We start from the raw sequence: 12,103 nt of genomic DNA, 5'->3' as shown, positions 1-12,103 counted from the left end.
AAGTATCTGAAAGACTTGAAAACAGATGTTCAAACAAAAACTCGTAACACAAATGTTCATAGCAGCACTATTGCAATAGTCCAAAAGTAGAAACAAGGGTTCCTTGTTTATCTGTACAACGGCGCATAAGCTATTTAAAATAAAATATGGATACATACTACAATGTCGATGAGAATTTTGAAACCATTATGCTAAGTGAAATAAGCCAGACACAACAGTCCCATATTGTGCAATTCTATTTAGATGCAATATGCAAAATACACAAATGTATATAGACAGAAAGCAGGTTAAGTGGATTAGCGATTCCCAGGAACTGGAGGGAGGAGGAGTGGGAGTGACTGTTTAATTAATACAGAGTTTCTGTTTGGAGTGATGAAAGTGTTCTGGACCAGATAGTGGTGATGATTATACAACATTGTGAATGGCTAAATGTCAGCAATAGTAAATTTTATGTTATACGTATTTTAGGTGGCACTAGTGGTAAAGAACCCACCTGCCAATGGGCTTCCCTGGTGGCTCAGAGGGTAAAGAATCTGCCTGCAATGCGGGAGACCTGGGTTCAGTCCCTGGGTTGGGAAGATCCCCTGGAGGAGGGCATGGCAACACACCTCAGTATTCTTGCCTGGAGAATCCCCATGGACAGAGGAGCCTAGCAGGCTACAGTCCATGGGGTTGCAAAGAGTCAGACGCCACTGAGCAACTAAGCACAGCCAGTGCAGGAGATTCGCAAAACATGGGTTTGATCCCTGGTTCGAGAAGATTTCCTGGAGGGTGGCATCAGTATTCTTCAGTATTCTTGCCTGGAGAATTCCATGGACAGAGGAGCCTAGCAGGTTACAGTCCTTAGGATTGCAGAGTCAGGCATGACTAAAATGACTTAGTACGCAGGTACAAAGAATTTGATAGTTCTAGGAAAGATCCGTCCTGAACACCAGATTTGTATTGATGACTGCCACAAAATATCGAATGGGCATTTCAAACTTATTGTGAAAGTCAGTCTTATGTCAGTCTGGCTAGCACTATGAAGGTGAAAGTGAAAGTTCCTCAGTCGTGTCCGGCTCTTTGCCACCCCATGGACTAGTCCATGGAATTCTCCAGGCAAGAATACTGGAGTGGGTAGCCTTTCGCTTCTCCAGGGGATCTTCCCAAACCAGGGACTGAACCCAGGTCTCCCGAATTGCGGGCGGATTCTTCATCAGCTGAGCTATCAGGGAAGCCCAGGACTATAATACTTATTCACTAATAGATGTTGCTGTGAAGATGTTTTGTAGGTGTGATTAACGTCCACAATCAGTTGACTCTAAGTAATGATTACCTTGATAATGTGGATGGGCCTCACCCAGTCAGGCGAACGTGTTGCCTTTGGAGCGACACTGAGGTTTCTTTGGGAAGAAATTCTGTATTGGGACTTCAGCATGGTGGGGGTATGTAAAATGAATAAACAGCAAGGATGTACTGTATAGCACAGGAAACTATATTCAATACCCTATCATGAAATATAAAGTGATACCCTATAATGAAAAAGAATCTGAAAAAGAATATTTATACATATAGCTGAATCACTCTGCTGTACACCTGAAACCACACACCATTGTCAATTAACTACATTTCATTTTTTTAAAGGGTAAAAATAATAAATAAAGACTGCAGCATCAACACCAGTGTTCACAGCAGCGCTATTTATAGTAACCAAGATATGGATACCATCTAAATGTCCATCAACAGATAATGGGTAAAGAAGATGGGGTATACAGACAATAAATGCTGGAGAGGAGGGAGAGAAAAGGGAACCCTATTGCACTGTTGGTGGGAACGTAAACTGATACAGCCACTATGATGAACAGTTTGGAGATGCCTTCAAAAACTAGGAATAAAACTACCATATGACCCCGCAATCCCACTACTGGGCATAAACCCTAAGAAAACTACAATTCAAAAAGACACAGGTACTCCAAGTTTCACTGAAGCATCACTTACAGTATTCAGGACACGGAAGCAGCCTAGATGTTCATCAACAGATGAATGGATAAAGAAAATGTGGTGTGTGTGTGTGTGTGTGTGTGTGTATATATATATATATATATAGAGAGAGAGAGAGAGAGAGAGAGAGAGAGAGAGAGAGATAGAATAGAATATTACTCAGCCATAAAAAGGAACAGATTTGAGTCAGTTATAGTGAGGTGGATGAACCTAGAGCCTGTTGGACAGAGTGAAGTGAGTCAGAAAGGGAAAAACAAATATTGTATATTAACACATATGTATGAAATCTAGAAAAATGGGACTGATGAATGTATGTTCAAGGAAGGAATGGAGATGCAGACGTAGAGAACGGACCTGTGGCCACAGTGGGGGAAGGAGAGGGAAGGGAAAATTGAGAAAGTAGCATTGACATATATATATATATATATACACTGTCTGGGGAAAAATAGATAACCAGTAGGAAGCAGTTATATAATACAGGAAGCCCAACCTGGCACTCTGAGATGATCTAGAGGGGTGGAATCGGATGGGGAGAGAGGGAGGCTCATGAGGGAGGGGATACATACATACTTATGGCTGATTCGCATTGTTGTATGGCAGGAACAAACACAACATTGTGAAGCAATTATTCTCCAATTATTAGTTTTAAAAAAGAGTAATAAAAAATATGCCAGCAAATTTGGAAAACTCGGCAGTGACCACAGGACTGAAAAAGGTCAGTTTCCATTCCAATCCCAAAGAAAGGCAATGCCAAAGAATGTCGAAACTACTGCACAATTGCACTCATCTCACACACTAGCAAAGTAATGCTCAAAATTCTCCAAGCCAGGCTTCAATAGTACGTGAAACGTGAACTTCCAGATGGTCAAGCTGGATTAGAAAAGGCAGAGGAACCAGAGATCAAATTGACAACATCTATTGGATCATCAAAAAAGCAAGAGAATTCTAGAAAAACATCTACTTCTGCTTTATTGACTATGCCAAAGCCTTTGACTGTGTGGATCACAATAAACTGTGGAAAATTCTGAAAGAGATGGGAATCCCAGACCACCTGACCTGCCTCTCGAGAAACCTATATGCAGGTCAGGAAGCAACAGTTAGAACTGGACATGGAACAACAGACTGGTTCCAAATCAGGAAAGGAGTACATCAAGGCTGTATACTGTCGCCCTGTTTATTTAACTTGTATGCAGAGTACACCATGCAAAATGCTGGGCTGGATGAAGCACAGGCTGGAATCAAGACTGCCGGGAGAAATATCAATAACCTCAGATATGCAGATGACACCACCCTTATGGTAGAAAATAAAGAAGAACTAAAGAGCCTCTTGATGAAAATGAAAGAGAAGAATGAAAAAGCTGGCTTGAAACTCAACATTCAAAAAACTAAGATCATGGCATCTGGTCCCATCACTTCATGGCAAATAGATGGGGAAACAATGGAAACAGTGACAGACTTTATTTTCTTGAACTCCAAAATCACTGCAGATGGTGACATGAAATTAAAAGATATTTACTCCTTGGAAGAAAAGCTATGACCAAGCTAGACAGCATATTAAAAAGCAGAGACATTACTTTGCCAACAAAGGTCTGTCTAGTCAAGCTATGGTTTTTCTAGTAGTCATGTATGGATGTGAGAGTTGGACTGTGAAGAAAGCTGAGCGCCGAAGAACTGATGCTTTTGAACTGTGGTGTTGGAGAAGACTCTTGAGAGTCCCTTGGACTGCAAGGAGATCAGATCAGTCAATCATAAAGGAAATCAGCCCTGAATATTCATTGTAAGGGCTGATGCTGATGCTGAAGCTCAAGCTCCAATACTTTGGCCACCTGATGTGAAGAACTAACTCACTGGAAAATTCCCTGATGCTGGAAAGATTGAAGGCAGGAGAAGAGGATGGTTGGATGGCATCACCAACTCGATGGACATAAGTTTGAGCAAGCTCCAGGAGTTGGTGATGGACAGGGAATCCTGGCATGCCACAGTCCATGGGGACGCAAAGAGTCAGACATGACTGAGTAACTGAATTGAACTGAATAAAAAAAGCAACATGATGGAACAATCTAGTCATGAGATTAAGGGTGTAGAAGTATGATGTAAATTCTAAAAGCCTATATAAAGGTGGACAGTATTCCAATCCTAATTTAAAAAAAAAGAGATACAGTACATATATACAATGGAATATTACTCAGCCGTGATAAAGTATATATATAAATTATAGAAGCATTTTATATTGTTTTAAAATATAGATTATTATTATTAAATATGGGGTGATTAATTACATATATATTAATATGTCAAAACTAGAACTCTTGTTCTTCCCTGAAATCTCACCCACCTGTTCTCTTCATCTCAGTTCATTGGCAAATTCATCCTTCCATTCACCCAGACCGAAAATCCCGGAGCCATCCTTTTTTAAAAAAAATATTTTACTTATTTAAAAATTTTAAAATAAATTATTAGCCAGTTTTTTTTGAAGTAGAGTTAATTTATAATATTGTATTAGTTTCAGGTGTACAGAAAAGTGATTCAGAAATACATATATATATATACTTTTTCAAATTATTTTCTATTATAGGTTGTTACAAGATATTGAATATAGTTCCTAGAGCCATCATTAACTGTTCTTTCATTCCTCATATATCACACACAATCCATCATCAAATACCATTGGCTTTATCTTAAAAATATATCTAAAGCTGTGGCCTGGGAGGAAATATTTGCAAATTATGCAGCCCACAAGGGCTTCATTTCCAAAGTATACGAACAGCTCATACAATTCAATTAAAAAAAAAGAACTCAACCAAAAAAGGGGTAGAATGCTTAAATAAATATTTCTCCAAAGAAGACATACAAATGGCCAACAGGCACATGAAAAGATGGTCAACATCACTAATTCCTAGAGAAATGCGAATCAAAACTACAATGAAGTACCACCTCATACTACTCAGAATGGCCATCATTTTAAAAAGTCCGCAAATAACAAATGCTGCAGAGGATCTGGAGAAAAGGAGCCCCGTTACACTGCTGGTGCGACTGTAAATTGGTGCAGTCACTATGGGAAACAGTATGGAGGTTCCTCAGAAAACTAAAAATAAAGTCGCCATAGGATCCTGCAGCGCCACTTCTGGGCTTACATCCAGAGCAAACTATAATTCAAAAAGATGCATGCACCCCCAATGTTCATTGCACTGCTTATAATTAGCCAACCTAAATGTTCATCAGCAAATGAATGGCTAAAGATGTGGTACATACATGCCATGGAATACTACTCGGCCATAAAAAATAATGCCATTTGCAGCAACATGGATGCAACTAGCGATGATCACGCTAAGTGAGGAAAGGCAGACAGAGAAAGACAAGGATCACATAGTATCACATGTGTGGAATGTGAAGTATATTTCAAGTGAATTTATGTACAGAACAGAAACAGACTCACAGATGTAGAAAACAGATTTGCAGTTGACAAGGTCGGGGGGTGGTTTGAGAGTTTGAGATTAGTAGATCAAATTATCATATACAGGACAGATAAACAACAAGATCCTACTGTATAGCACAGGTAACATAGGATATATATTCAACATCCTGTGATAAACCATAATGGAAAAGGATGTGAAAAAGAATGTATATGTATATGTGCGTGCTCAGTTGAGTCCGACTCTGTGACCCCACGGACTGTAGCCCATCAAGCTCCTCTGTCCATGGGATTTTCCAGGCAAGAATACTGAAGTGTGTTGCCATTTCCTCTTCCAGGGGATCTTCCCGACCTAGAGATCAAACTCCTGCGTTGGCAGGCAGATTCTTTACCACTGAGCCACCTCAGTAGCCCACGTATATGTATATGTATGTATCTGAATCACTTTGCTGGACAGTAGAAATTAACACAACCCGTAAATCAACTATACTTCAGTAAAATAAAATTTTAAAATGGCCAGAGCTTGAGTATTTCCCACCACCTCCATGCTGCTGCTGCTGCTGCTGCTGAGTCGCTTCAGTCGTGTCCGACTCTGTGCGACCCCATGGACGGCAGCCCACCAGGCTCCCCTGTCCCTGGGATTCTCCAGGCAAGAACACTGGAGTGGGTTGCCATTTCCTTCTCCACACCACCTCCATACTACCACCCTAATCTCAGCCACTATCATCTCCTACCTGGATTATTCCAGGAGCTTCCTCACTGGTTTCTTTGCTCCCACCCTTGCTTCTGCTATGTACTAACCAGAATAAAGCAGCCAGAGTGATACTTTTAAACTTTAAGTCAGATTAAGTCCCTCGTCTGTTTATAATCCTTCAATGACTCCCCAGTTTATTCCAAGTAAAGGTCAAAGTCTTTACAGTGACGGACAGGGTCCCATAATCTTCGCCCACGCACAGAGAGCATCTTTCTCATTTCACCTACTGTTCTCATTTCTGCCTCAGGGCCTTCACACTGGCTGTTGCTTCTGTCTGGAAGTTCTTTCTTCAGGCATTCACATAGCTCCTACTTTCCCTTACTTCATTGTTTTATTGCTCAAACACTGTCTTATAAATGAGACCTACTCTGAATTTCCTATTTAAACTTGTAGACACCCCTCCCACTCTCAACCTTCTTTCTCCAATTCAAGTTGTTTTTTTTTTTTTTCCTCCATAGCACATCACCATTTAAAGTACCCTATCTGAAGTTCCCTGGTGGCCTAGTGGTTAGGATTCCGGGCTTTCACTGCCGTGGCCCAGTTGGGGAAGATCCTGCAAGCTGCATAGTCCAAAAGTTGCTTATATAGTACTCTATTTTATTTATCTCTCTTCTGCACTAGAATGTAGACTCTGTGATGGCAAGAATTGCATCTGTTTTGTTCATTGACATGACCACAGTATGTAACAGTGCCTGTCACACAGTCGGTGCTCAGTAACTATTTTTTAAATTATTTATTTTAATTGGAGGCTAGTTGCTTTACAATACTGTAGTGGTTCCTGCCAGACATCAACATGAATCAGCCACGGGCGCACATGTGTCCCCCATCGAGAAACTCGCTCCCACCTCCCTTCCCATCCCATCACCCAGGGTCATCCCAGTGCACCAGCCCTGAGCACCCCGTCTCATGCATCAAACCTGGACTGGCAGTCCACTTCACATATGATAATATATACGTTTCAACACTACCCTCTCAAATCATCCCACCCTCACCTTTTCCCACAGAGTCCAAAAGACTGTTCTGTATATCTGTGTCTCTTTTGCTGTCTCGCATACAGGGTCATCGTTACCATCTTTCTAAATTCCATATATATGCGTTAGTATACTGTATTGGTGTTTTTCTTTCTGGCTTACTTCACTCTGTATAACCGGCTCCAGTTTCATCCACCTCATTAGAACTGATTCAAATGTTTTCTTTTTAATGGCTGAGTAATACTCCATTGTGTATATGGACCACAGCTTTCTTATCCATTCATCTGCTGATGGACATCTAGGTTGCTTCCATGTCCTGGCTATTGTAAACAGTGCGGCGATGAACATTGGGGTACACGCGTCTCTTTCACTTCTGGTTTCCTCGGTGTGTATGCCCAGCAGTGGGATTGCTGGGTCATATGGCAATTCTATTTCCAGTTTTTTAAGGAATCTCCACACTGTTCTCCATAGTGGCTCTACTAGTTTGCATTCCCACCAACAGTGTAAGAGGGTTCCCTTTTCTCCACACCCTCTCCAGAATTTATTGTTTGCAGACTTTTGGGTAGCATCCATTCTGACTGGTGTGAGATGGTACCTCATTGTGGTTTTGATTTGCATTTCTCTGACAATGAGTGATGCTGAGCATCTTTTCATGTGTTTGTTAGCCATCTGCACGTCTTCTTTGGAGAAATGTCTGTTTAGTTCTTTGGCCCATTTTTTGACTGGGTCGTTTATTTTTATGGAATTGGTTGCTCAGTAAATATTTGTTAAACAAAGGAATGGATTTCGGCACTGAGAGAGTGCTTACCATATGCCAGGTACACAGAAACACAATGAAGAAACAGCACTGTATGAAAATGGTTATACTGGGGTAAACATTGGTCACTAACTCTGCATGGGAAGTTAGAGGCCAGTCCACAGAGAAGATGCTGTTCTAGGGGGGAGTCAAAGCATGTCCAAAGGAACCTGACTGTTGGTCCCTCTAGGCAGAATGTCTTTTCCTCTCTGTGTCATCAAGGCCTGGAGTAGTGCTAGGCACTCAACAAAGCTTCCCGCAAAGCTGTGTAGAGAAGCTCACGATCTCCAAGTAGTGTCTAGGTGCGGATGGGGGAGCTGGAGACAAGCCATGCCATACCAAGGGGTTTTCATCTTTCTAAATCTGGATTTAATGAAAAGCCATTTAGAGTTTTAGGCAGGCTTTATTTTTTCCTTCCTTCCTTTTCTTTCTTTCTTCCTCCCTCTCTTCCTTCCTTCCTCTCTTTCTTTCCTTCTCTCTTAAGCTCCCTTTGACTGGAGAGTGGAATCCAGGATGGGAGTAGGAGAAGGTGGCAGAGGCTGGTCAGGGATCGGCTCCGGCTGTCATAGGAAGGGGTCTGGGCCACTGGGAATGAAGAGGTCCTGAGGAATTCCAAGGAGAGGGAGGAGGAAGAGGGGATGAGATTGGTGGTATACTAAATGCGGAGGACATAAGAGAAAAGAGGTCCCAGGCTTCTGCATTGCAGTGTGGTTAACCAGCATGGGGAACAAAGGAGGGGAAGCAGGTTTGAAAGGGTTGATAAATTCAGTTGTGGACACATTGCATTAGAGATATCTGTGGTGTATCTGGGTGGTGGTTGGGGTGGAGGGTACAGGAGGCCTGAGCTCGCAATACTCTGTCCCGCACCCCACTTCTCCCCCACCCCACCCTGGGCTCTGATTGTTTCCATCTATTCCTTTTGCTAGATTGTAAGCCCTTCGAGGGTAAGAAGCAGGTCTGACTTGTGTTTCTCCCCAGGTCAGATTCTCTCTCTCTCTCTAAGTAAAAAGAAACAAATTTTGGCTGTAACACCTGGCATGTGGGATCTCAGTTCTCCTGACCAAGAATCGAACCCGCACCCCCTATAATGGAAGCCCAGAGTCCTAACCACTGGACCATCAGGGAAGTCCCGAGGCCTGATTCTGAACCACGCAAAGTACTGAGTGCTTGTTTGCTGAATGAATGAATCTGCATCCTTGGTTGAGGAGTGAGAGTGGAAGCAATAGGCATGGAAGATATTATCCAAAGGGACTTTTCAAGGGAAACAAAAAAAAAGAGAAGCGCTTGGAGGGCGCTGAAAAGCACAGCCAGAGAGGCAGGAAGGTACGCAAAAGCACTGCAGCCGGGGGCCAAAGCGTAGGTGTTACAAGAAGGAACTGTCACTGATGTCAAAGACTGCAGAGAGGTCAGCTAGGCTGAGACTGACCAGGGGTCAGCTAGGCTGAGACTGACCAGGGTTTTGCTGTCATAAACGGTAAGCATTTTCCAAGCGCCTCCCCTCGCGAGAGCATCGTGCTTCGCTCTGTAGGCTGTGGAGATGGGAAGCAGATACACCTGTCCCCAGGGTGCTGAGCGTCCAGCAGGAGCAACTACATGTGCCATGCCAGTCTGTGTTACATTCTTTGTGGAAACTTTTATACTGAGAAGTAGCCGGCTGGATTCAGTTTAGATGATCCCAGTTCTACTGGCAACCTCCAAAGAAAGCATCGTAGTCAGGAGCCAGTTGAACACAGGCCTTCTTTTCTTCATCAGGCCTGATCAGAGTGTTGACCTTGGCCACAGAGCTCTTTCACAGCCTGTTTAGCCTGGTGCTTGTTGGTCGTGACATCCACAGTGAACCCCAGTGAGTTGCTGCTGTTGCCTGTCTTCTTCCTGGCTGATGCAGTGGTGAGGGGGAACTTGCTGATAACATAGTGGTCAAGTGTGTTTCTCCCAGGGGCGCTCTTCCAAGGATTTTGGGGCTGCCTCCTGAGCCACAGTATACTGGGTGCCGGAAAGGTAGGTAACGTCGGACTGTCCTTTTTTGGTAGCTCTGGATGCCTCTCAACACTGCTTTCTTGGCCTTCGAAGACTTTGCTCTGGCTTTGATTTTCAGAGGGGCAGGGGCCTCCTTCTTTGCCTTCAGTGCCATCTTTGTGAAAAACTGTATTCTACATTCTTATGGTTGGGTCTAAGTACCTCTGAACAATACAGACAGTGAGTGCTGGGGAAATCTTAGGGAAAGACTAAGCAGCCAGAACTGGAGCAGACTGGGAAGAGAAGGAGGAGACAGCCCCTAAACTGTGCCTGAGAGGGAGATGCAGAAAGAGTATCCAGAGTGATGTCGGCAGGAGGTAGAGGAGGGGAATAGAAAACATGGGGTTCCAGGAGCCCCCAGGTCACCTGGATAAAGATGTCCGACAGTGTTATCCTTGTCCTGGCCAGAGCACAGGAGAAGGCTAGGCTCTGGAGCTGTGTATTTGGGAGAGAGGGATCCATAACACTTAAAGCAGGAAGCTTCCTGTGCATCCCTTCCCTCTGAGAAGTGAAGAAATTGAGGTGCAGACGGGAAGGTGCCCAAGTCTATCGTCAGCAGGTCACAGGCAGGAGCTCAGTCCTGGCCCTGTGCCCTTTCCACTGGCCCACAGCCCTTGACCTAGAGCTCATGCAGGAGCCATAAGGAGACAGCCTGGAAAGGATGCTCAGAACCGTGAAGGGTGGGCCTCAGGACAGAAGTGATGAGAGGAAGGAAAGGAGCCAACAAGGGAGAAAGAAAACAAAAAGCCAAACACCTCCAACGAAGAATCCGTAGCAGACAGGATCTTGTGATATCTGCACACCCATGCCGACTGCGGCATTATTCTCAACAGTGAAGAAGTGAAAACTACCCAAATGTCCATCGACAGATCAGCAAACAAACCGCGGTCTCTAGCGGCATTATTCTCAACAGTGAAGAAGTAAAAACTACCCAAATGTCCATCAACAGATCAGCAAACAAACTGCGGTCTCTACATACAATGGAATATTAATCAGCCTCAAAAAAGGAAGAAAATCCTGTCCAATGCAACAAAACGGATGAACCCGGAGGCCAGTATGGTGAGTGAGATAAGCCAGTCACACGAGATCAAATATAAGACACCTAAAGTAGTCAGACTCATAGACAGAAGACAGAATGGTGGTTGCTAGGGGTTGAGAGAAGGAGGAAATGTTCAGTGAGCATCAGCTTTTAGGTTCACGAGATGAAAAAGTTCTAGAGATCTGCTATACAATGATGGGAACGTAGTTCACACGCTGAACTGAGTGCTTAAACTGTATGGTCTGTTGCTGTTTAGTCGCTACGTCATGTCTGACTCTGCGACCTCATGGACTGTAGCCCGCCAGGCTCCTCTGTCCATGGGGTTCTCCAGGCAAGAATACTGGAGTGGGTTGCCATTTCCTTCTCCGGGGGATGGAACCCGCATCCCTGCATTGTAGGCAAATTCTTTACCACTGAGCCACCAGGGAAGCCAAAGCTGTATGGTTAAGGGGGTACATTTTATATTACCGTGTTCTTCTTATCACAACTGAAAAATTTTTAAACATCTTCTAAAGAAAAAGCCATCGTAGAAGAGAGTGGCTGCTGCTGCTGCTGAGTCGCTTCAGTCATGTCCGACTCTGTGCAACCCCAGAGACGGGGGCCCACCGTCTCTGGGATTCTCCAGGCAAGAACACTGGAGTGGGTTGCCATGTCCTTCTCCAATGCATGAAAGTGAAAAGCGAAAGTGAAGCTGCTCTGTTGTGCCCGACTTTTAGCGACCCCATGGACTGCAGCCTACCAGGCTCCTCCGTCCATGGGATTTTCCAGGCAAGAGTACTGGAGTGGGGTGTCATTGCCTTCTCCGCAGCAGAAGAGAGTTATGAGGAATCTAACAAAGAGCGGATATATGTTTAGGTATAACTGATTCACTTTGCTGTACAGCATAAACTAACACACCGTTGCAAATCAACTATACAGCAATAAAAATTTAAAAAGAGTGAGTTGTGAGAATAGCATGGCCAAGGTGTGAAGACTACATAGAGATCAAAGCCAGCGAGAGGCTTATGGAAAATCGGGAAGAGTCATCTAAGTAGAGAGGCGGGGGGGAAAGCCAGCCTGCAGGGGATTAAAGAGGGTGAGGGTGACACTGTGGGTGCTGGGGGGACAGCCAGAATGAACCCAACCTGGTGTGCAG

The sequence above is a fragment of the Capra hircus genome, chromosome 3 (assembly GCF_001704415.2).
Source record: "Capra hircus breed San Clemente chromosome 3, ASM170441v1, whole genome shotgun sequence".
Lineage (NCBI taxonomy): Eukaryota > Metazoa > Chordata > Mammalia > Artiodactyla > Bovidae > Capra > Capra hircus.
This window is presented reverse-complemented; position numbering follows the sequence as displayed.